We start from the raw sequence: 22,923 nt of genomic DNA on the forward strand, positions 1-22,923 counted from the left end.
TGAGTCACACCACCCTTCTGCGACTGTATCAGGCGTTGAATCAGTCCCATTACGATTATGGGAGCCTGGCTTACAAGTGAGCATCTCATTCTGCATTGTAGTTGCGTGACCCCATGCTTTACTATGGGATCCGACTCACAACTGGAACATTGCGCACAAGCCCTCTAAACTGCATACTTGTGGAGGCTGATGTCCCTCCATTGCATATCCGGCGCCAAAGACTACTGGCTGCTTATGCTGCACATATTTGTAGCTTGCCTGGGCATCCAAATTAATGCCTCTTGTTCCCCACTTCGGTTGTCCATCCCCTGAACGGCGGCACTGATCAATATCTGATCGCGGTTCGCGTCTAGTCTCTTCTGTCGGGGCTTCAGTTTTTCCCTCTCCCACCTCTTTTCTGGGCCCAAATACGTGTACCCCTGTGGTGTGTGCCCCAACCATTCCTTCATTTGGATTAGGCATCACACTCAAAAGACTCAGTCCCTCCTAAGGCCTTCCACTGACGCTTTCCTTCCATCCCTCCCGAGTTTTCTGGCTCTGCCGTAGTATATACCGACGGTTTGATGATTGCTGGTCGAGCTGGGTATGATTTTACTCTAGGGGAACAATCTGAACAACGCTCATTACTGGATAGCTGCAAAGATTGTCTCCATTTCTAGAGCACTATAGTATATCCGCTCCTGCTCAGATGAGTTCTTTCCTATCTGTGGTGACTCCCTGAGCGATTTACGAGATTTTCTTCACTCTCGTCTGGTGATGGCTATCCATGAGTCCATGCATACTCTTGCCCTTTGCATGCTATACGTGTTTTTTGTGTGGAGCCTAGGTAATGTCGGCAATGAACGTGTTGATAAGCTGGCCGAACAGGTTATTAGTGCCCCGGCCCTGGATATTGGCCTTCCAGAATGTGATATCCAGTCAGTATTGCGGCAAAAGTCCTTTGTACTTGGGGTGCTGAATGGAGCACCCTGCCTTATCCCAAACAAACTTCTGGTCATTAAGGAGACTACTGGTGTGCGGCGCTTCCCCTTGCAAGCCTCTTACAAAGTCTCAGTTGTTCTCTGCTGGTTGCGCATTGGCAACACCTGGCTGATGCACGGTCCTTTATGGCACCGTGAGGGCAAACCTTTGTGTCGCTGTGGATCAGCGTTGACAGTGGTCCACATCTTAGTGGCCTACCCGCTTTTAACTGCACTCAGGCAGACGTTTGCGCTTCCTGATACGCTCCCCTCACTTTTAACGGATGACGCTGAAACAGCAGGCTTTCTTTTGAGTTTTATCCGCATAGGGGTCTTTTATCGATCTGAGGGTTTGTCTCTTTCTTTTTGTGTAGAGTCTGGCCTTTGGCCTATGGCTTTACATTGGGGTTTCTTTGTGTCTCTCGTGGTGGTTGACTTTTCATTTTTTTTGTTTAGTTTCCATGGTCAGGTAACAACTGTTACACTCTGTGTGTTTTTAATTCCTCTTTTTGGTCTTTGTCTATGTATTTCTTGTTTAGTGTCGTCCTTTGTCATCTCAATTGCTTGTTTTTCTTTTTTGTTGGTGTTTTATGGTCGTGGAAAAAAACCCACAAACCATCCAACCAACCAGAGTCTGATTCGGGGCTTCACACAGTTCCACCCACATAGAAGAGAAAGGAGTAGTGCAGGGATCTGTTCTGAGTGTCCCACTCTATTTAATGGCTGTTACCTGTCTTGTATTAGCATTGGGGTACTCTGTATCACTTGTCCTATATACTGAAGATTTTTGTATTCACTTCTGCCTCTCGTCTATTGGTGTAGAATGAAGAGAGCCATAAGAAAGATGCAGTCATGGGCCCACATCCACAGCTCAAAGTTTTCAGGCACCAAGGCTTGCATCATGCACTTCTAACGTCGTACCTCCGCCCAGTCTGGAACTTTACCTCCCTGACCAACTACTTAATGTAGTGGAGCCCAACCACGTTTTGGCATTAGTCTCCAGCGCTTATTTAACTTGGCTTGTCAGTTCTTGTCAGCTTAAGTAAAAGTGCTGGTGGCATCTTAATGTTATTCGACGCTAGAGCCAAACTGACTGGGGCACTGACCGCCCTACACCGCTGCAGCAGCTGTCTGGACTATGGGAGCCTGGAGCATGGTTCGGCATCGACCTCAACATTATGTTTTCTGAACCCTCAAGACTACTGTGGAGTCAGATTTGCAATGGCACCCTTACCAAACAGCCCAGCGAAGAGGCGCCTCATACAAGCTGATGCTCCTCCACCGCAAATTAGGCGGCAGCTACTAATTGCAAATTATGCCCTCAACATTCATAGTACGTGATACCATGCACATTACCATATCCTAATGCGTAACACAGGAATCTATCTGCAATGGCGGCCCAGATTGGGGAGTTGATTGGCATTCCATGTCCAGTGGTTCTTACTGAACTCAACACTTTCCCTCTTTAACTTTCTTGTAGACTACTCACGTACAACTCTGTGGTCCAAGCGTCAACTATAAATATGTGTGAATCTCTCGCAAGGCACTAAACCTTGGTTCCAAAAAATGGCTCTGAGCACTATGTGACAACATCTGAGATCCTCAGTCCCCTAGAACTTAGAACGACTTAAACCTAACTAAGCTAAGGACATCACACACATCCATGCCTGAGGCAGGATTCGAACCTGCGACCGTAGCAGACGCACAGTTCCGGACTGAAGCGCCTGGGACCGCTCGGCCACCGCGGCCGGCGCTTGGTTCCACCTGAGACCCTCCGCCGGCGGTTTTTACTAATTCTCGGCGAGTTCCAGGGTTCGGAAACAGTTTAAACTAATGGCTTCATGGTGGACGGTCATTTGGTTTTGCTTACGCTCCCGTTGGCCATACTGAACGGGGCACCTTGCCCGCTGGCTACAGTGTTTTCAGTGCAGAGTGGTAGCCATCTTACTCGCTCTTTTACATGTCCACTGCTCCACAGGTGGGTCGATTGTGTTCTGTAGTGACTCCTTATGCAACTTACAAGCTTCCCTCGCTATCCTTGGTAATAACTGTCCAGGAGTCTCTCTGTGTCCTCTGAAACAGTGAACATTCAGTGACCGTTAAGAGTACAGGACGAAACCTGGGCAATGAACTTGATGACAGGCTGGCAAAACAGGCTCCCGGTAACACAACCCTAGAACTGCAGATGGTTGCACCCTGTACGCTAATTAGCTGAAGAAGATGGTTTCAATCCATGAAACAGTGGTTAATGGTAATTGAAAGATAACCATTAATTGCTACTGGTTGGTTGTCTTATTAACCTCGTATTCTGTAACCGTTTTTGAAATGCGGCCATGATCAAAATATTGAAACCACAATTTGTACTAGAAATTCACAGACGCCAAAGAAATGCGAAGTTGTCCCCATCGATAAAGGAGTAAATGAATTCAGCACAGCACCCCTTTCAAGTTGCTATTGTTTTTTCCCTAAGTGTAGAAGAATAGTCACACCACTCAAAAAAAAAAAAAAAGAACATTGACATCACCGGAACCATTTGACAAAAAAGCTTGTAACTACACGAGTTTTCGTTTAATTTTCGTATAGAAACAGCTGGCCGATTTGTTGTGTTACCTCTCACTAATTCCTATTTTAATCAGTAAAATATTATTGTTGGTTTCGGGAGGTCGGAAACAGGACAAGCACTGATTATACACATGTTGCGACTTTTCAGCGTCGCCAATTCTGTTAACGGCTGATACGCTAAATCAGTCCTGGAGATGTTTTGCATGAAAGGTTAACAGTGGCTACACTAGAAACAGCAAACAGGAGAGAGAAAGCTGTGTGCAAATGGAAAGCAAAATATTGCTCGCATAAAGCAGAATTTGTCGGCGAATGCTCTTTTCTTTGTCGTTACGTTTTTTATTCCACGCTCGCCCTCCCCCCTCCATGTCGAAATGCGAATCTTCCTCCACATTTCAGGGATAACGGTGGCATTTCCTTTCTATCCATTGCTCAGATCCGGCCACGGTTTGTTCCTCGTAAAGCTACTAACGCTTGTGAAAAAATATTGAGGTGTGTCTAGGTTGTTTTGGTGGTGGTGGTTAGTGTTTAACGTCCCGTCGACAACGAGGTCATTAGAGACGGAGCGCAAGCTCGGGTTAGGGAAAGATTGGGGAGGAAATCGGCCGTGTCCTTTCAAAGGAACCATCCCGGCATTTGCCTTAAACGATTTAGGGAAATCACGGAAAACCTAAATCAGGATGGCTGGAGACGGGATTGAACCGTCGTCCTCCCGAATGCGAGTCCATTGTGCTAACCACTGCGCCACCTCCCTCGGTATGCGTTGTTTTGTCCTTGTATTGTGTTTCGCATTGACATTTGAGGTACAGAGAACGTATTTTGTTGCAATGGAAATCTAAAAGTTCTCATTATTTTTAGAGGTATACGCTATTAGTAGAAAAGTACCGATGCGACGAAAAAAATTCTAGCAGACAAAATATTGAAACGAAAACAAGGTCTTCTGGTATTGTCGTTCCTTGTTAAGTAATGCGGCTAGGTGATCTACTACATTCGTTTGACGACTGTAGTTGTATTTGCTTTACCAAAATATTTAACATGATCTTATTTTGGCCATCAGGCACTCCATTACTTCACTCCAGTTTTTCATATATATACGCCGTACTTGCCTAAAATATAATCATTTTATTATGAAAAATATTACTAAAATGATCTTGCTGTCTGTTGACGAATTGATAATGTAGTAATGACTTTGAACTAATGATGTTGGTGCTGGCAGTACTTACAATGATGAGACACAACATAATGACCACTTTCCACATCGAGTTGAATGCCTCATGGTGTACATTGTCGTAGCGCTGCGGTTGGAAAAGGGAATATCTGAAACTGCGTAGCTGGTCGGCTTTTTGCCTATTACTGTCGTGAGCACCTGTGGGAAGTTACTGAAGTTTGGTGAAATAACGAGCAGGACATTTCGTTTTGGACGTTTACAAAACATAACAGTCTAAATATCACCGTCTTTGTAACGTACGATAGGCAGCGATCCGTGTCAGATCTGACGACTAAGTACAATGCTGGAGCAGGCAAAAAGGTTTTCGGAGGAAATTATTCAAAGGCCATTGTTGAACAAGTAGTTCCACAACACATTATCCCTACAACTAACTGTTTTGAGCCAACTACATCTGCAATTACTACTGCAGTGTCCACAGCATCACTGAGTTTTCACCGTGTGTCAGAAGAAACGTGTCGCCTGGTCGAATGAATTGCATTTCTCGCTACACCAGGTCGATGGCTGGGTGCTTACAGGGTATCAGCCACGCGAATCACTGCTTGTAACATGAACCACACCATGGATGCAGGACGGTGCTTACGCTATGTCGTACGTTGAGTTGGGATTCCGTAGGATCTGTGGTAGTAATCTAAGGCATTACTACTGCAGTGAACTATGTGAGCATTATTGCGGACCATCTGCATTGCTTCATGCTTGAAGTCTCCCCCTGCAGTGACGGCATTTTCCAGCAGGATAATCGTCCATCTTGTAAGGTCACAATCGCGATACAGCCGTTTCTGGAGCATAATAGTGATTTTGGATTGACGTCTTGGCCAACAAATTTGCCTGATCTGCACTTCTTCGAACACATATCAGGCACCTGTCACGTGCCTAAAAGCTACTGTAATGTAATTTGCGGGAACCACGTGACCTGAGCGTAGACACTTGGTGCCACGTACTTCTAGAAACCTATCCATGTCAAATGGAACCATTGCGGTACTGTGATTGGAAAGTGAAACCAGCACACTATTAAACAGATGGTCACAGCCTTTTCGCTTATCGGTTTTATACTTCTGTTAATGCTACCACTAATAGCGATACTACTACTGCTACTACTACTACTACTGCTAATAGTAATAATAAAGATAATAATAGGGGCTAAAGTCTGTAACCGCGCGACCCCCACGGTCGCAGGTTCGGATCGTGCGTCGGGCATGGATGTGTGTGATGTCCTTAGGTTAATTAGGTTTGAGTAGTTCTACGTTCTAGGAGACTGATGACCTTAGACGTTAAGTCCCACAGTGCTCAGAAACATTTGAACCAATAATAATAATAATAATAATAATAATAATAATAATAGTAAACCCCATGGAAGCCTGGGAGAAGAATAGGCCTCTGGTATGTTCCGCCAGTATTAAAAGGTGACGAAAAGAACAAACCACTAATAGGGCTAACCCCCCTTTTATTGTGATTAGTTAGTTCAGGACAGAACTAATGAAGCCTCAGACCAGCGCTGTCATGGTCGGGGACAACGCTTGAACCCTACGCCCGTCCACAATGGTAACGACACTACTAAATGACTTAAATCCTAATAGAGGTGTTTTGCAGGCTATGCTTCCTGCAACCACTCTAGAAGGAGAACAAAGACAGAGGATGAGATGGTCAGATGAAGTTAACCGACATCTCATGTTCTGTTATTACCAAGCAACAAACTTAGCAACCAACACAACTGGATACAGATCACAAGTATACACAACACTAATTGCCAGATACCCCAAAGTAAAATTTTTAACAGAACAACGACTAGTTGATCAGATCCGTGTAATAATCAAACATAAGAGGATACCCCAGTCAGTATTAGAAAACAGCAAACAACAAGTACAACAAATACTGGAACAAAATAATGTGCAATCAGAAGAAGAATAAAATACAGCAAGGGACTCAAACATCCCAGAGCAAACAAACGAAGAGCAACATGGATCAATTAAACAATCAGAGGGAAACGAAATATTAAGACAGCCAACAGAACAAGCACAAATAGAACACGAAGTGACACACATGCTAGATATAGAAGAAAAATTTTAGCTGACATATAGAATACAAAGATACATATACAGACATTAGACCATTGTTGCATAGACCACCAAATAACCCACAAGTTGACGCTACAATAACAACTATCAGCACAATCATACACAACAAAATAAATTAAAATACAACTATGGAAGGGTTACAATTACTGGTTTATATAGGAGCACTCACTACACTAAATATACACACTAGGCAGAGATCAGAACCAACCAACATACAGAAGAAACCCACAAAACCAGCATGGCAACACAGGCTACAAATCAGAATAGAAAAACTGAGAAAAGACATCAGACAGCTAACACAATTTATAAGAAATGAAATATCAGACAAAAAACGAAAAATGGTTAGGTAAAATTTCACAACAAGAAGCGATAGAGCAATTAGATGAAAGAAGCAGAAATTACAAGCATTGACCAAACGACTTAGAAGATACAAAAAAGTGAAAATAGATGGAAACGAAACCAAACATTGAACACAAACCAAAATAAATTTTACCAGACATTAGATAACACACACATTGAAATAGGCAATCCACCAAACATAACAGACATAGAACACTTCTGGAGCAACATATGGTCAAACCCTGTACAACATAAAAGGCATGCACGGTGGATACAAGCAGAAACAGACACATACAAAATGTGGCACAAATGCCTGAAGTGATAATTTTGCAACATGAAGTCACCTGAACAACTAATTCTACTCACAATTGGAAAGCCCCTGGACAAGATAAAATATCAAGTTTCTGGCTAAAGAAGTTCACTTCAACACATTCATATCTAATTAAATTATTTAACAGTTACATTGCAGACCCATACAAATTCCCTGATACACTAACCCATGGAATAACTTATCTGAAACCTAAAGATCAAGGAGACACAGCAAACCCAGCTAAATATCATCCCATAACATGCCTACCAACCATATACAAAATATTAACTTCAGTCATTACACAGAAATTAATGACACATACAACACAGGACAAAATTATGAATGAAGAACAAAAAGGCTGTTGGAAAGGAGAATGACGATGTAAAGAGCAACTGATAATAGATGTAGAGGTGACATATCAAGATAAAACTACACAAAGGTCGCTACACTACACATACCTTGATTACCAAAAAGCTTTTGATAGTGTACCCCACCCATGGTTACTACAAATATTGGAAATATACAATGTAGATCTTAAATTGATACAGTTCCTAAACACAGTAATGAAAAATTAGAAAACCACACTTAATATCCAAACAAATTCAAATAATATCACATCACAGCCAATACAGATTAAGCGTGGAATATACCAAGGAGACTCATTAAGTCCTTTCTGGTTCTGCCTTGCTCTGAACTGTCTAACGTCCTAAATAATACAAATTATGGATACAATATTACTGGAAGATACCAACACAAAATCACACATTTGCTATACATGGATGATATAAAACTACTGGCAGCAACAAATCAACAATTCAACCAATTACTAAAGATAACAGAAGTATTCACGAATGATATAAATATGACTTTTGGAACAGACAAATTTAAGAAAAATAGCATAGTCAAGGGAAAACACACTAAACAAGAAGATTACATATTGGATAACCACAGCGACTGCATAGAAAAGATGGAAAGAACAGATGCCTATAAATATCTAGGATAGAGACAAAAAGTAGGAGTAGATAATAATAATATTAAAGAATAATTAAATGAAAATACAGACAAAGACTAACAAAAATACTGAAAACAGAATTGACAGCAAGAAACAAGACAAAAGCTATAAATACTTATGGTATACCATTATTGACCTACTCATTTGGAGTAGTGAAATAGAGTAACACAGACCTAGAAGCAGTCAATACACTTACACGTCACAATGCCACAAATATAGAATACATCACATACAAAAAAACTACATTATGGACAGGTAGAAAATTTAAGAAAATTCTTTATAGAACGAGCAGAAACTAGCAAAATACACAAAGCAATCACTCACATAAATACATCGGCTACACTGCCATTTCACAACCACTTCTACAACCCTTTAGATCACATAACATCAACAGATACAAAGAAAGTAAATTGGAAAAAGAAAACACTACACGGCAAGCACCCGTATAATCTAACACAGCCGCACATCGATCAAGACGCATCCAACACATGGCTAAGAAAAGGCAATATATACAGTGAAACGGAAGGATTCATGATTGCAATACAGGATCAAACAATAAATACCAGATATTACAGCAAGCATATTATTAAAGATCCCAATAAATGCAGCCTTTGCAAACAACAAATAGAAACAGTAGATCACATCACACGCGGACATACAATACTAGCAAATACAGAATACCCCAGAAGACACGACAATGTTGCAAAAATAATACATCAACAACTTGCCATACAACATAAACTAATAAAACAACACCTAAACTAATAAAACAACACGTTCCCACATACAAGTATGCACCACAAAATGTACTGGAGAATGATGAATACAAATTATACTGGAACAGAACCATTATAACAGATAAAACAACACCACATAACAAACCTGACATCATACTCACCAATAAAAAGAAGAATTTAATACAACTAATCGAAATATCCATACCCAATACAACAAATACACAGAAGAAAACAGGAGAAAAAATTGAAAAATACACCCAACTGCCTGAGAAGACGAGGACATGTGGCATCACGATAAAGTTCACATTGTACCAATTATACTATCAACTAATGGAGTCATACCACACAGTATCCACCAGTACATCAACGCAATACAGCTACATCCAAACATATATATACAACTACAGAAATCTGTAGTTTTTGATACATGTTCAATTACCCGAAAGTTCCTAAATGCAACGTAACATATATCACACAGTTAAAAGGAAGTCACGCTTGATCAAGGTCCGCAGTCACTTTCCATTTTTAACCAGACATGACGTCTGATAAAGGAATAATAATAATAATAATAAGAAGAAGAAGAAGAAGAAGAAGAAGAAAAAGAACAGTGCCAGCGGACAATATAAAAAAGTATGAAATGAATGTTTTGTATTATAGTAAGTTCTTGGGGAACAAAATTTAAGTAGGCTATACAGCGCCAGCTAGGAATACTGGAAACAACGGACACCTGGTTCGAAAAAATGATGCCCAAGGGTAACAAGTGCCTAAAAGGACTGTGGTAATCGGTATTGTTGCTTTCGTAGATATGTCAAAACTCTGTTCTGAGGCTGGGGATGTTATTCGGTTTTGTAACATGATGCTCGAGGTTGTTCCAGAGTCAGGTTCCTGCTACTGAGAAGGACTGAGAAACATGGCTGAAGGGAGAAATGGGACGGTAAGGAGTATTTTCTGACGGGAACAGATGTTTCTGCCATACTGTTCAGACAAAAGCGTTAAGGTTTAGGAGATGTGTGGTGTAAAGAGAGTAGTGAACAGGTGGTGCGAAAATCTCGGCGCACGCAGCCAGTGTAGCTCTATGTATGATGATGAAATCTGATCGAAAAGCCGAACATTACAGATATAACCAATTACAAGTGTCGTGAACTTCCCTGAGGAAGGCCTTGAATGACAACGTCGCTGTAATCAGTAAGAGAAATACATATGTATTATTGCAGTTGTGTTCTCACTCCAATTTAAGTTTTCATCATTAGTACTCCTAGACTATTTGCTGATTGGGGGAGGTTGACATTTGTCCCATTTGGGGTTATGATGGTAGGGATTCCTGATAATTCGGTCCAATGAGCCTACAGTGACGAACATTTGAAAAGGGAGTGTTCGGGAAACGTATATAACACTAGCTTGGTGTGGGCTACATAACCTTTCGGAATATGAGTTGTCATCTACCAACGCTGTGCCATTCATGGCACTTTTAGATCATATGGGCCTTAGGTATAGGAGTGCTCTGAGTGGTGTAGGACCACGATACGCCGGAAGCACTAGTATATCCCCTGAATTTTCCATCCTTACCCACAGCCTGTTTCCATTTGTACAACCTTTGGTTTCTTTGTTTCTTTTTTTTGTTTGTCAAAACAGTAGAACGCGGATTTAAAAACGACTAAACGTCAGTACCAATCGATGGAACAGAAGAAAGTTAAAGGTAGGGACATGTAGAAAACTCTATCAAATACGCCTTAGAGAAATGGAGGTCCAGAACGAAAAATTAAACGGTCTTGACATTATTGCTAGGACGGATGAAATGTAAAGTGATGTCGACAGCCCGAGCGTCTTACGATAAAACGGCCGATAACTCAGACGACAAACACAAACAGGAATGTAAGCGGTTAAAAAAGGGCATTCCAACAGAAAATAGCGGATAGTCAAAAGTTGAGCGCAATGTGCACAAAGTGGGGGGGGGGGGGGGGGGGGGGGGGGGGTAGAGCACTACTTAAAAATGATGATGGCTATAAAGAGAGCGCCCAATATGTAACCTCATTAAAATGATGATATCGTGACTAGAGGGCCGAGAGGAGGTAGTTCAAGCGGCTGGGAGTGGCTTAGTAACGCACAGCTTATTCCATGTAGGGAGGACTAGTGGTGATGGCCAGGTGACAACACCTGCTGACACATGGCAACACAGAGAACTTCGGACACAATGTAAAAACTAGCAGACTGAGGTACGAGGACTGCAGCCTTGGCAGCAGCGTCAGCAGTCTAGATTAATGTCAGACCTACGTGACCAGGAACCCACATAAACATCATAGTGGCTCCGTCAAGAGGAGCAAGTGAGAGCCTCCGTGGACCCATTGCACTAACGGATGGACGGTGTACACAGACGGGGGGTTTAAAGCTCACTAAGAAAGTGTGAGCAGATGACAAATTGAAAACCATGTGTCGCTGGATGTATTGCGTGGTCTGATACAGAGCGAAGAGCTCTGTTGTAAATATTGCGCAGTGTTCCGGAAGACGATACTGAAAAACGCCGGCGCCAATGATGAAGGCACACCTGACACTAGGGGCAGTCTGAGAGTAATCAGTATACACAAAGGTGCTATCGCGAAGTTCCACGCGAAGGTTGTGAAACTGTAGGCGATAGAGCGAGGATGGAATAGTGTCCTTAGGAGGCAAAAGAAGGCCGAGGTGAACCAGGGCCGCCCCACGAAGCCAAGTTGGTGAAGGGTGCACACCCACCGTCAAAGTTACTTGTAGGGTGAAGTTGTGCCGGAGCAAGAGCCAAAGTGAACTCCAGGAGGGATGAAAAAAATGGTTCAAATGGCTCTGAGCACTATGGGTCAACGCCTGAGGTCATCAGTCCTCTAGGACTTAGAACTACTTAAACCTAACAAATCTAAGGACAACACACACATCCATGCCCGCGGCAGGATTCGGAGCTGCGACCGTGGCGGTCACGTGTTTCCAGACTGAAGCGCCTAGAACCGCTCGGCCACTCCAGCCGGCTCAGGAGGGATGAGCTGCACACTGGAAATGAAGGAGTCATCGAAGAAGGAAGCACGGGAAGGGTGACTACGCATGGCAGACGAACGGCACGCGTATGAGTTGTGGAGAAAGTCACAGTGGTAGGACAGCAGCAATTCGGAAACTTCTGCATACAAACTCTCAACTGGGCTAGTGTAAAAGGCACCAGTCGCCAAAGGGATGCTACATTGATGGATAATATTGAGACAGCATAAAAGGGATGGACGTGCACATGCATAAACGAAAAACACATAGTCTAGTTTCGAACAGACAAGGTACGGGTACAAACGGAGGAGGGTAGTTTGATCTGCACCACTGGAAGTACCATGGAGGACACGTAGGACATTGAGGGACCACATACAGTGGGCTGCCAGGTAAGGCGCGTGGGAGGACCAAGAAAGTTTTCTATCGAGCATGAGCCCCAGAAATATCACAATTTCAGCGAAAAGGAGAACAGGCCCAAGATATAAAAACCGTAGAAGAAACCAATTGCACCGCCATAAATTCATACAGAGGGTTTTTGTTGATGCTCCATGAGTAAAGACGATCGAGACATCGGTGAAGACGACACTCAATAAGTCCGTGGAAAACTGCAGTAGATGGCAAAATCGGAGCCAGAGATGCCCAGCGACAGACAGGCCATTATTGGGTTAATGGCCATACCAAAGGGGACGAAGCTCAGGGCGGAACCCTGAGCCACACCGATTTCTTGCATGAAGGTGTCCGGGAAGGTAAAACCCACACGTACCTTGAAAAATCGATCTTTTAAAAATTCCTGAAGGAAACAGGGCAGGTGACCATGGTGGCCCTACGTGTAGAGAGCGCAGAGGATACCAGCCTTCCAACAGGCTGTCTCCAAATCGAAAAACATCGCCACAGTCTGGGATTTCTGCAGAAAACCATTAAAGATATTGGCGGCCAAAATGAGTTGATGGTTATCTGGTTAGTTAATGGTGAGACTCGAGCCACCCTACCAGCCGGGCATGAATCATACTTTCCATCGCCTTGCAAACACAACAGATGAGAGAAATGGGAAAGTAGCCAAAAGGAATGTGTTTGTCCTTACAGGGTTTAGATATGAGTATGACAGTGGGTTCACGCCAGCGTTAGGGAAATGTGCCCTCTGCCAAGATGCGATTGTACGTATGAATCAGATAGTGGTGGCCTGGAAAAGAAGGGTGCTGCAACATCTGAATGTGAACATCGTCTGGCAGTGGGGCGGAGTATCGGAAAGAAGTGAGAGCATGATCTAGCTACCTCATAGTAAAGGCGGCGTTGAAGCACTCACTATTCTGAGAAGAGAAGAGTGTCGCCCGAGCCTCATACGTTCGTTTCCGGTGGAGGAAGGCAGGGTGATTGTGGGAGCAACTCTGTTGTTGTTGTCTTCAGTCCTGAGACTGGTTTGATGCAGCTCTCCATGCTACTCTATCCTGTGCAAGCTGCTTCATCTCCCAGTACCTACTGTAACCTACATCCTTCTGAAGCTGCTTAGTGTACTCTTCCCTCGATCTCCCTCTACGATTTTTACCCTCGACGCTGCCCTAAAATGCTAAATTTTTTATCCCTTGATGCCTCAAAACACGTCCTACCAACCGATCCCTTCTTCTAGTCAAGTTGTGCCACAAACTCCTCTTCTCCCCAATCCTATCAATACCTCCTCATTAGTTACGTGATCTATCCACATTATCTTCAGTATTCTTCTGTAGCACCACATTTCGAAAGCTTCTATTCTGTTCTTATCCAAACTACTTATCGTCCGTGTTTCACTTCCATACATGGCTACACTCCAAACAAATACTTTCAGAAACGACTTCCTGATACATAAATCTATATTCGATGTTAACAAATTTCTCTTCTTCAGAAACGCTTTCCTTGCCATTGCCAGTCTACATTTTATATCCCCTCTACTTCGACCATCATCAGTTATTTTACTCCCCAAATAGCAACACTCCTTTACTACTTCAAGTGTCTCATTTCCTAATCTAATTCCCTCAGCATCACCCGATTTAATTTGACTACATTCCATTATCCTCGTTTTGCTTTTGTTGATGTTCATCTTATATCCTCCTTTCAAGACACTGTCCATTCCGTTCAACTGCTCTTCCAAGTCCTTTGCCGTCTCTGACAGAATTACAATGTCATCGGCAAACCTCAAAGTTTTTACTTCTTCTCCATGAAATTTAATACCTACTCCAATTTTTTCTTTTGTTTCCTTTAGTGCTTGCTCAATATACAGATTGAATAACATCGCGTAGAGGCTACAACCCTGTCTCACTCCTTTCCCAACCACTGCTTCCCTTTCATGCCCCTCGACTCTTATGACGGCCATCTGGTTTCTGTACAAATTGTAAATAGCCTTTCGCTCCCTGTATTTTACCCCTGCCACCTTTAGAATCTGAAGAAGAGTATTCCAGTCAACATTGTCAAAAGCTTCCTCTAAGTCTACAAATGCTAGAAACGTAGGTTTGCCTTTCCTTAATCTTTCTTCTAAGATAAGTCATAAGGTCAGTATTACCCCACGTGTTCCAACATTTCTACGGAATCCAAACTGATCCTCCCCGAGGTCCGCATCTACCAGTTTTTCCATTCGTCTGTAAAGAATTCGCGTTAGTATTTTGCAGCTGTGACTTATTAAACTGATAATTCGGTAATTTTCACATCTGTCAACACCTGCTTTCTTTGGGATTTCATCTTCATCTACATCCTCTTCCATTTCCATAATATTGTCCTGAAGTACATCGCCCCTGTATATACCCTCTATATACTCCTTCCACCTTTCTGCCTTCCCTTCTTTGGATAGAACTGGGTTTCCATCTGAGCTCTTAATGTTCATACAAGTGGTCCTCTTTTCTCCAAAGGTCTCTTTAATTTTCCTGTAGGCAGTATCTATCTTACCCCTAGTGAGATAAGCCTCTACATCCTTACATTTGTCCCCTAGCCATCCCTGCTTAGCCATTTTGCACTTCCTGTCGAAGTCATTTTTGAGACGTTTGTATTCCTTTTTGCCAGCTTCATTTACTGCATTTTTATATTTTCTCCTTTCATCAATTAAATTCAATATTTCTTCTGTTACTTAAGGATTTCTACTAGCCCTCGTCTTTTTACCTACTTGATCCTCTGCTGCCTTCACTACTTCATCCCTCAAAGTTACCCATTCTTCTTCCATTGTATTTCTTTCCCCCATTCCTGTCAACTGCTCCCTTATGCTCTCCTTGGAACTCCGTACAACCTCTGGTTCTTTTAGTTTATCCAGGTCCCATCTCCTTAAATTCCCACCTTTTTGTAGTTTCTTCAGTTTTAATCTACAGGTCATAACCAACAGATTGTGGTCAGAGTCCACATCTCCCCGTGGAAATGTCTTAAAATTTAAAACCTGGTTCCTAAATCTCTGTCGTACCATTATATAATCTATCTGAAACCTGTCAGTATCTTCAGGCTTCTTGCATGTATACAGCCTTCTTTTATGATTCTTGAACCAAGTGTTACCTATGATTAAGTTGTGCTCTGTGCAAAATTCTACCAGGCGGTTCCTCTTTCATTTCTTTGCCCCCGTCCTTATTCACCTACTACGTTTCCTTCTCTCCCTTTTCCTACTAACGAATTCAAGTCACCCATGACTATTAAATATTCGTCACCCTTCACTATCTGAATAATTTCTTTTATTTTATCATACATTTCTTCAATTTCTTCGTCATCTGCAGAGCTAGTTGGCATATAAACTTGTACTACTGTAGTAGGTGTGGGCTTCGTATCTATCTTGGCCACAATAATGCGTTCACTATGTTGTTTGTAGTAGCTTACCCGCATTCCTATTTTCCTATTCATTATTAAACCTACTCCTGCAATACCCCTATTTGATTTTGTGTTTATAACCCTGTAGTCATCTGACCAGAAGTCTTGTTCCTCCTGCTACTGAACTTCACTAATTCCCACTATATCTAACTTTAACATATCCATTTCCCTTTTTAAATTTTCTAACCTACCTGCCCGATTAAGGGATCTGACATTCCACGCTGCGATCCGTAGAACGCCAGTTTTCTTTCTCCTGATAACGACATCCTCTTGAGTAGTCCCCGCCCGGAGATTCGAATGGGGGACTATTTTACCTCCGGAATATTTTACCCAAGAGGACGCCATCATCATTTAATCATACAGTAAAGCTGCATGTCCTCGGGAAAAATTACGGCTGTAGTTTCCCCTTGCTTTCAGCCGTTCGCAGTACCAGCACAGCAAGGCCGTTTTGGTTAATGTTGCAAGGCCAGATCAGTCAATCATCCAGACTGTTGCCCCTGCAACTACTGAAAAGGCTGCTGCCCCTCTTCAGGAACCACATGTTTGTCTACCCTCTCAACAGATACCCCTCCGTTGTGGTTGCACCTACGGTACGGCTATCTGTATCGCTGAGGCACGCAAGCCTCCCCACCAACGGCAAGGTCCATGGTTCCTGGGAACACGCTAGAAAAGACAATAAATGGAAAGAAAGAACAACAATACACAAGTTATTCATACAAAATACAGATTGGTTAACAGAGTGAGAAAATTCTAGTATCTTCCAGAATACATGTAAACCGGAGCATCAAACAAGGCATCCAGTACAGGACGAACAGAAACACTTCAGAAACCATACAAACTCACAGGGACGCATTACAATAAAAGAAGCTTCTCAAGACAGGCGAAACTCAGGCACTACAATACAATTGTACTACCATACGCCGTCTATGCGTCAGAAATGATGACAATCGGGGCATCAGGCGCCACATAGACGGAAAAGACATAAAGTAAAATCCTTCGAAAATGCGTCAGAAACGACCACAATCGGGACATCGGGCATCACAGAGACCGAAAAGATAGAAAGTAAAACCCTTCCAAAATTTTTTGGGGCAATACACAGAGTAACATCCAAATCAATGTGGTTATACTTTTAAAGTTTTGTGAATTGTTCAATGTTTCCCGTAGATTTTAGGGAAATGGCTTTAATGTGTTAACAGGATTACTAGCTCACTCATATTTTTGTAAGTTCTGAGCTAGTGACATTCCTCTGAGCCCTTCTTTCCCGTTTTTTCGTTTTACTTGTGTTTCAATCTCACTTGTAGTTACTGTTACTCTTCCTATGTTGACGGAGTGCATGTGAGATAGAGTATTTGCATGCTCAATGTGAAAGAGGTAGGAGTGAGTGCATGACTGTCATTTTACAGAGTTTTATTCACAGTCTTCTGTTTTTATAGACGTAAGGGAGCTGGTAACTTCGTCGTTGAGCACTCATAAACTCCAAACACAAACATCTATCTAATGGTATAGTGTTACTGTGGAAGCAGTTGTATTACGTAGACACGGAGACTTGTTTTTCAAATCTGCTTTTAATTCTGGTCCGTCTGTAGTGAAAGAATGGATGGATAGAGTTAATGCTTCTTTCTGAACTGTTTACTGTGATCGTATTGTGATGTTGGTCTGCTCTGGATGTGTGGTGGCACTAACGTTTACTGTGTGTGTGTGTGTGTGTGTGTGAGAGAGAGAGAGAGAGAGAGAGAGAGAGAGAGAGTTTGTCTGCGTATGCATTGCTTACTGATGCTTCAGTTGTCCTTGTACCGCTTCTAGGAAAATGACGGGATGTGGACTTTTCGAAATGTCTTCAACATGCGGGTGCAGTCACATAAGTTGTTTTAAGTTTTACACATCTAGAAATGTGAAGTCTCAGTTCACCAGGATATACTCACTCATCCTGGATGTATTGTGCGTGTCGTGGCCTAACGGTGGCGCCTTGTTTGGCGAAGGTGTATGGTACACGGTATCTAAACAATTACTACTGCAAAAGAAACAAATATCTCATTAGTATCTTACTTATCATTCATTTGCATTACACCATGACGGAGGATATAATACCGCAGAGTCCCTTTTAATGTCGATGTGTTCTCTAAACTCTGACTAATGCCTGCGTGTTAATAAAAGTTGAGTCTGTGTATTACTCCCACTGTAATACCCTCTTTACAGGCACTACAATCGAAAGTAAAAATTACGTTAATGGATATGCACATGCAGTCTGTAAGTCACAAACAAATTAGAGTTGTTTACGGTAACGCAGCTCTTTAGGTCTTCCAAGGCCGTCCTCATAATCTACAAGCTGAAGTAGTGAAGTGCAGAAGTGGTGGCTCGTGGCCAATGGAGTAAATCATGCAAATACTCGAGAAGCTGGTAAATCATTCGTGACTTGCTCTTGCTTTAAATGTATGAATATTAATGGGAGCGAGGCCTAACTTTAGACAGTTAATTACTGTATCTAATTGTCTCAGGCACGGGGCGTAGACTAATGTAGAGAGGGCGGTTTAAGGCAGGCATCAACGAAAGAGTGATGTTCTCGATATCCTAGTGGGCGTTGTAATCACTTTCGAGAAGTATAGAAGGTATTTTCATTGTTTAGCGCAGTTGCAATCAACACCTATATAATGTTATGTTGTTCCATGTTTTAATCAATTACCGATTTCGATAATTCACTTCTCATCTTCAGATCTAATGTCCACAGTTCACATATCTGGTAGTGGAATATACGTAGATTCCTCATTCATAAAAACCTCATGCTAGTTTGTTTATTGTTCATACTATACGCATCTGCGTTACCACAATAAACGACGATGGATAATTAGAATATTTGTATTCCACGGCAGAAATGGAACTAATGGAACTATGCACAGATAGATCCGAAAGTGAGATGTGAAGTCAGAAAATCGATAATTCAATATCGACATCTACATCTACATTGATACTCTACAAATTGCATTTAAGTGCCTGGCAGAGGGTTCAACGAACAACATTCACAATTCTCTACAATTCCAATCCCGTACAGCCATCGGAAACAACGAACACTTATACTTTTCCTTACTTCCGTTACTTTGTTGTGGTTATCGTTTCTCCCTGGGTAGGTTTATGTCAGTAAAGTATTTTCGGATGCGGGGGAGAAAGTTGGTGACTGAAATTTCATGAGAAGATTCCATCGCAACGGAAACCGGCTTTCTTTTAATGATGTCCAGCCCAAATCCCGTATACATTAGGTGACACTCTGTCCCATATTTCGCTATAACACGAAACATGCTGCCCTGCTTTGAACTCTCTCGATATACACGAAACGTGCTGCCCTTCTTTGAACTCTCTCGATGTATTCCATCTAGTAAGAATCCCACAATGTGTAACAATATTCTAAAAGAGAACGGACAAGCGTAGTCTAGGCAGTCTCCTTAGTAGATCTGTCAAATTTTCTAAGTGTCCTGCCAATAAAACGCCTTCTTCGATAGCCTTCCCCACAACATTTTCTGTGTTTCTTCCAACTTGTTCGTAATTGTAGTTCCTAGGTATTTAGTTGAATTTACGGCCTTTAGATTTGACTGATTTGTCGTGTAACCGAAGTTTATCGAATTCCTTTTAGCACTCATGTTGATGACCTCACTCTTTTAGTTATTTAGGGCCAACTGCCAATTGTCACACCATTTAAATATCTTTTACAAATCGTTTTGCAACTTGCTTTTACCTTCTGATGGCTTTATTAGTCGACAAACAACAGCGTCATCTGCAAACAACCTAAGACAGTCAGACTGTCTCCCAAATCGTTTATGTTCATAAGTAGAAGCAAAGGGCCTATAACACTATCTTGGGGAACGCCAGAATTCACATCTGTTATACTCGTTGACTTTCCGTTAATTGCTTCGAGCTAGGACCTGTCTTAAAGGATATCAGAAATTCAGTCGTATAACTGTGACGATATTCCATAAGCATGTCATTTCACTTCATGCCGCTTGTTTGGTACAGTGTCAAAAGCCTTCCGAAAATCCAAAAGTACGGAATCCAATTGAAATCCCTTGTCAATACCACCCAACACTCCATTAGAAAAAAGAGCCATTTATGTTTCACTAGAGCAATGCTTTCTAGACCCATGTTGATGGTGTGTCATTAGACGTTTTCTTCGAGGTAATTCTTAATGTTCGAACACAATGTATGTTCCAAAATCCTGCTGTATATCGACGATAATGTTATGGGCCTGTAATTATGTGGATTACTCCTAATACATTTCTTGAATACTGGTTTGACCTGTGTAACTTTTCAGTCTTTGGGTACGGATCTTTCGTCGAGTGAATTGTTGTATATGATAAGTATGGAGCTAATGCATCAGCATACTCTGAAAGGAACCTGATTGGTATACAGTCTGGATCAGAAGCTCTGCTTTCATTAAGAGATTTAAGTTGCTTCACTACCCCGAGGATATTTACTTCTACGTTTCTCATTTTCGCAGCTGTTCTTGATTCGAATTCTGGAATATTTTCTTCGTCTCCTTTTGTGAAGGCATTTTGGTATGCTGTGTCTAGTGTTTTGGAAGCACTTTCTTCGATGGTAGTTCCATTGCTGTCGAGCAGAGAAGGCATTGATTGTATCTTGCCGCTAACAAACTTTACATACCACCAGAATATCTTTGGATTTTCTGCCAGGTTTCAAGACAAAGTTTCGTTATGGAAACTATTATAACTATCTCGCATTGAAGTCCGCACTGTTTCGAGCTTCTGTAAGAGATTGCCAATCCTGGGGATTTTGCGTCTGTTGAAATTTGGCATGTTTGTTTCGTTGTTACTGCAACTGCGTTCTCAACCGTTTTGTGTACCAAGGACGATCCGCTGCGTCGTCTGTTAATTTATGTGGTATTAATCTCTTAATTGCTGCGATATTATTTCCTTGAAATCAAGCCACATCTGGGCAACACTGATTCCATCAATTTGGAGGGAGAGGAGATTGTCCCTCAGGAAGGCGTCAAGTGAAACTCTATCTGTTTTTTAATAGGTATATTTCTCGTTAATTTTGGAGAATTTGAGGGTACAATATGTAATCTTGCTACGACAAACCTGTGTTCACAGGGCATCCGTTTTGACGCTAGTTAGCAACTCAGGATTATAGGTTGCTAAGAGGTCAAGTGTATTTTCACAAACGTTTACCATTCGCGTCGGCTCATGAACTAACTGCTTGAAATAATTTTTAGCGAATGTGTTTAGCACAAGTTCGGATGATGTTTTAGACATACCTCTAGAATTAAGCATGTATTTTCACCAACATATCGAGTGTAAATGAAAGTAACCACCAACTATAATCGTATGAGTCGGGTACATGTTTGAAATCAAACTAAAATTTTCTTTGAACATTTCAGCAACCGTATCAACTGAATTGGAATATTTATGTTCTGCAACTGAACGAAAATAGGACATAAACGTAAAACACATTTCCACTTCATCCTAGCTTAAACGAACGACTTTTGTGGAAACAAACGACAGGGCCTTGTACCGTACCCTGATCATCAGGCTGTCAATTTGAGCACACTTATCGGATACTTTCACCATATGGTTGTACTTCACCATTAACAAGCACTATGCAAGAGGACTCACCTTTTGGGGGGCTTTGGAATGCCGAGTGTCGTAAAACTGCAAAAAGGGAAATGGACATTCTTCTACACAGCAATTGCTGAAAAGATTGACGGTGTTCACCATGCTACAAATTACGTCCACGTCAGCAGAGTTAGTATCTTTTGCCTTAACGTCAACTAATGAATAATAGAAGTCTAAGTTTTAGGTGAATTACATCCCAGGCAGGATAGTTAGCATTTGTTGGCCAAGTCTCGTTTCGGCACCTTAAACCGTTCATAAATAACAGACGTCCAGGTTTAGGTGAATTATGCAGTAAACACACATGAAGCAATGCGCTTCGCTATTACAGAATGCAGAGTGTTTTCTAAGGTTTTCAGGAGTGCCGTTCAATAGTTATGTAGAAATCTTCTCTCCGACTGGAACCTTGCGTGAGGCGAAGCAGCCACAACAGTCTCGTCTTCCTGTGGTCAGTCTGATTTCCCGGGCGACTTGCGGAGAAACTTGGAGATTAGACGGAACGAATCGGCCGGGCCTGGTGCGCCACACGCTGGCCAACTGACAGAAAAACTCGCTGGCAGGTAAATAAAAGTCGGCGACGCGCAGCCCCTTCCGCGAAGAATTGCCTCATTCCAAGTTGGCCCCGCAGTCTGTATTAAGTTTCTTTATTAGGTGCGGCTGGCAGCCAGCTTCCGCAGAAGAACTCCCTGTCAACTCATTAACGTCCTCACAAATACCGGCAATTACAGGACTGGTGTTCGCTGCCTCCATCATTTGGGCTCTTTTCACTCCCGTACCCGTACACGAAAAGGAAATTCTAACAAAGCAAAAAGCTTAGCGAAAGTTACATCCACTTTTTTAAAGAGAAGAAACACGACTTTCATAGCTGTTGCAGTAGTAATTTATGCAAAGAGGGTGAGAGTAAAAATACCCAGAATTGTAACTTAACTAGGGGAGAAAATCGCAAAAAATTTGTTTGTACGAAAATTTGTCTCCACAAGCTCATAATCCCATTTCTTACACTTTTTCCGCTGCAGAATATATTTCCGCGGTGCTGAAACGGACGGCCTCCCAAGAAAGCACCGTTTCGTCATCACCGAAAGGGAGACGGGGACGTCGTTAGGTCACCGTTTCAAAAAGATATTTCTACACTTCGTTTCTTGTAGTCGAAGCCTATTTTGAAAACAAGCAAAGAAACCGTAGGATTACAGTTATATTACCTCTAAATGTCCGTAACACATACTTTCACATTTACTACTATCGCAGGATTAATTAAATTTCGCCTCTACACAAGTGTGAAAAGAATAAA

Source organism: Schistocerca gregaria, chromosome 1 (genome assembly GCF_023897955.1).
Source record: "Schistocerca gregaria isolate iqSchGreg1 chromosome 1, iqSchGreg1.2, whole genome shotgun sequence".
Taxonomy (NCBI): Eukaryota; Metazoa; Arthropoda; class Insecta; order Orthoptera; family Acrididae; genus Schistocerca; species Schistocerca gregaria.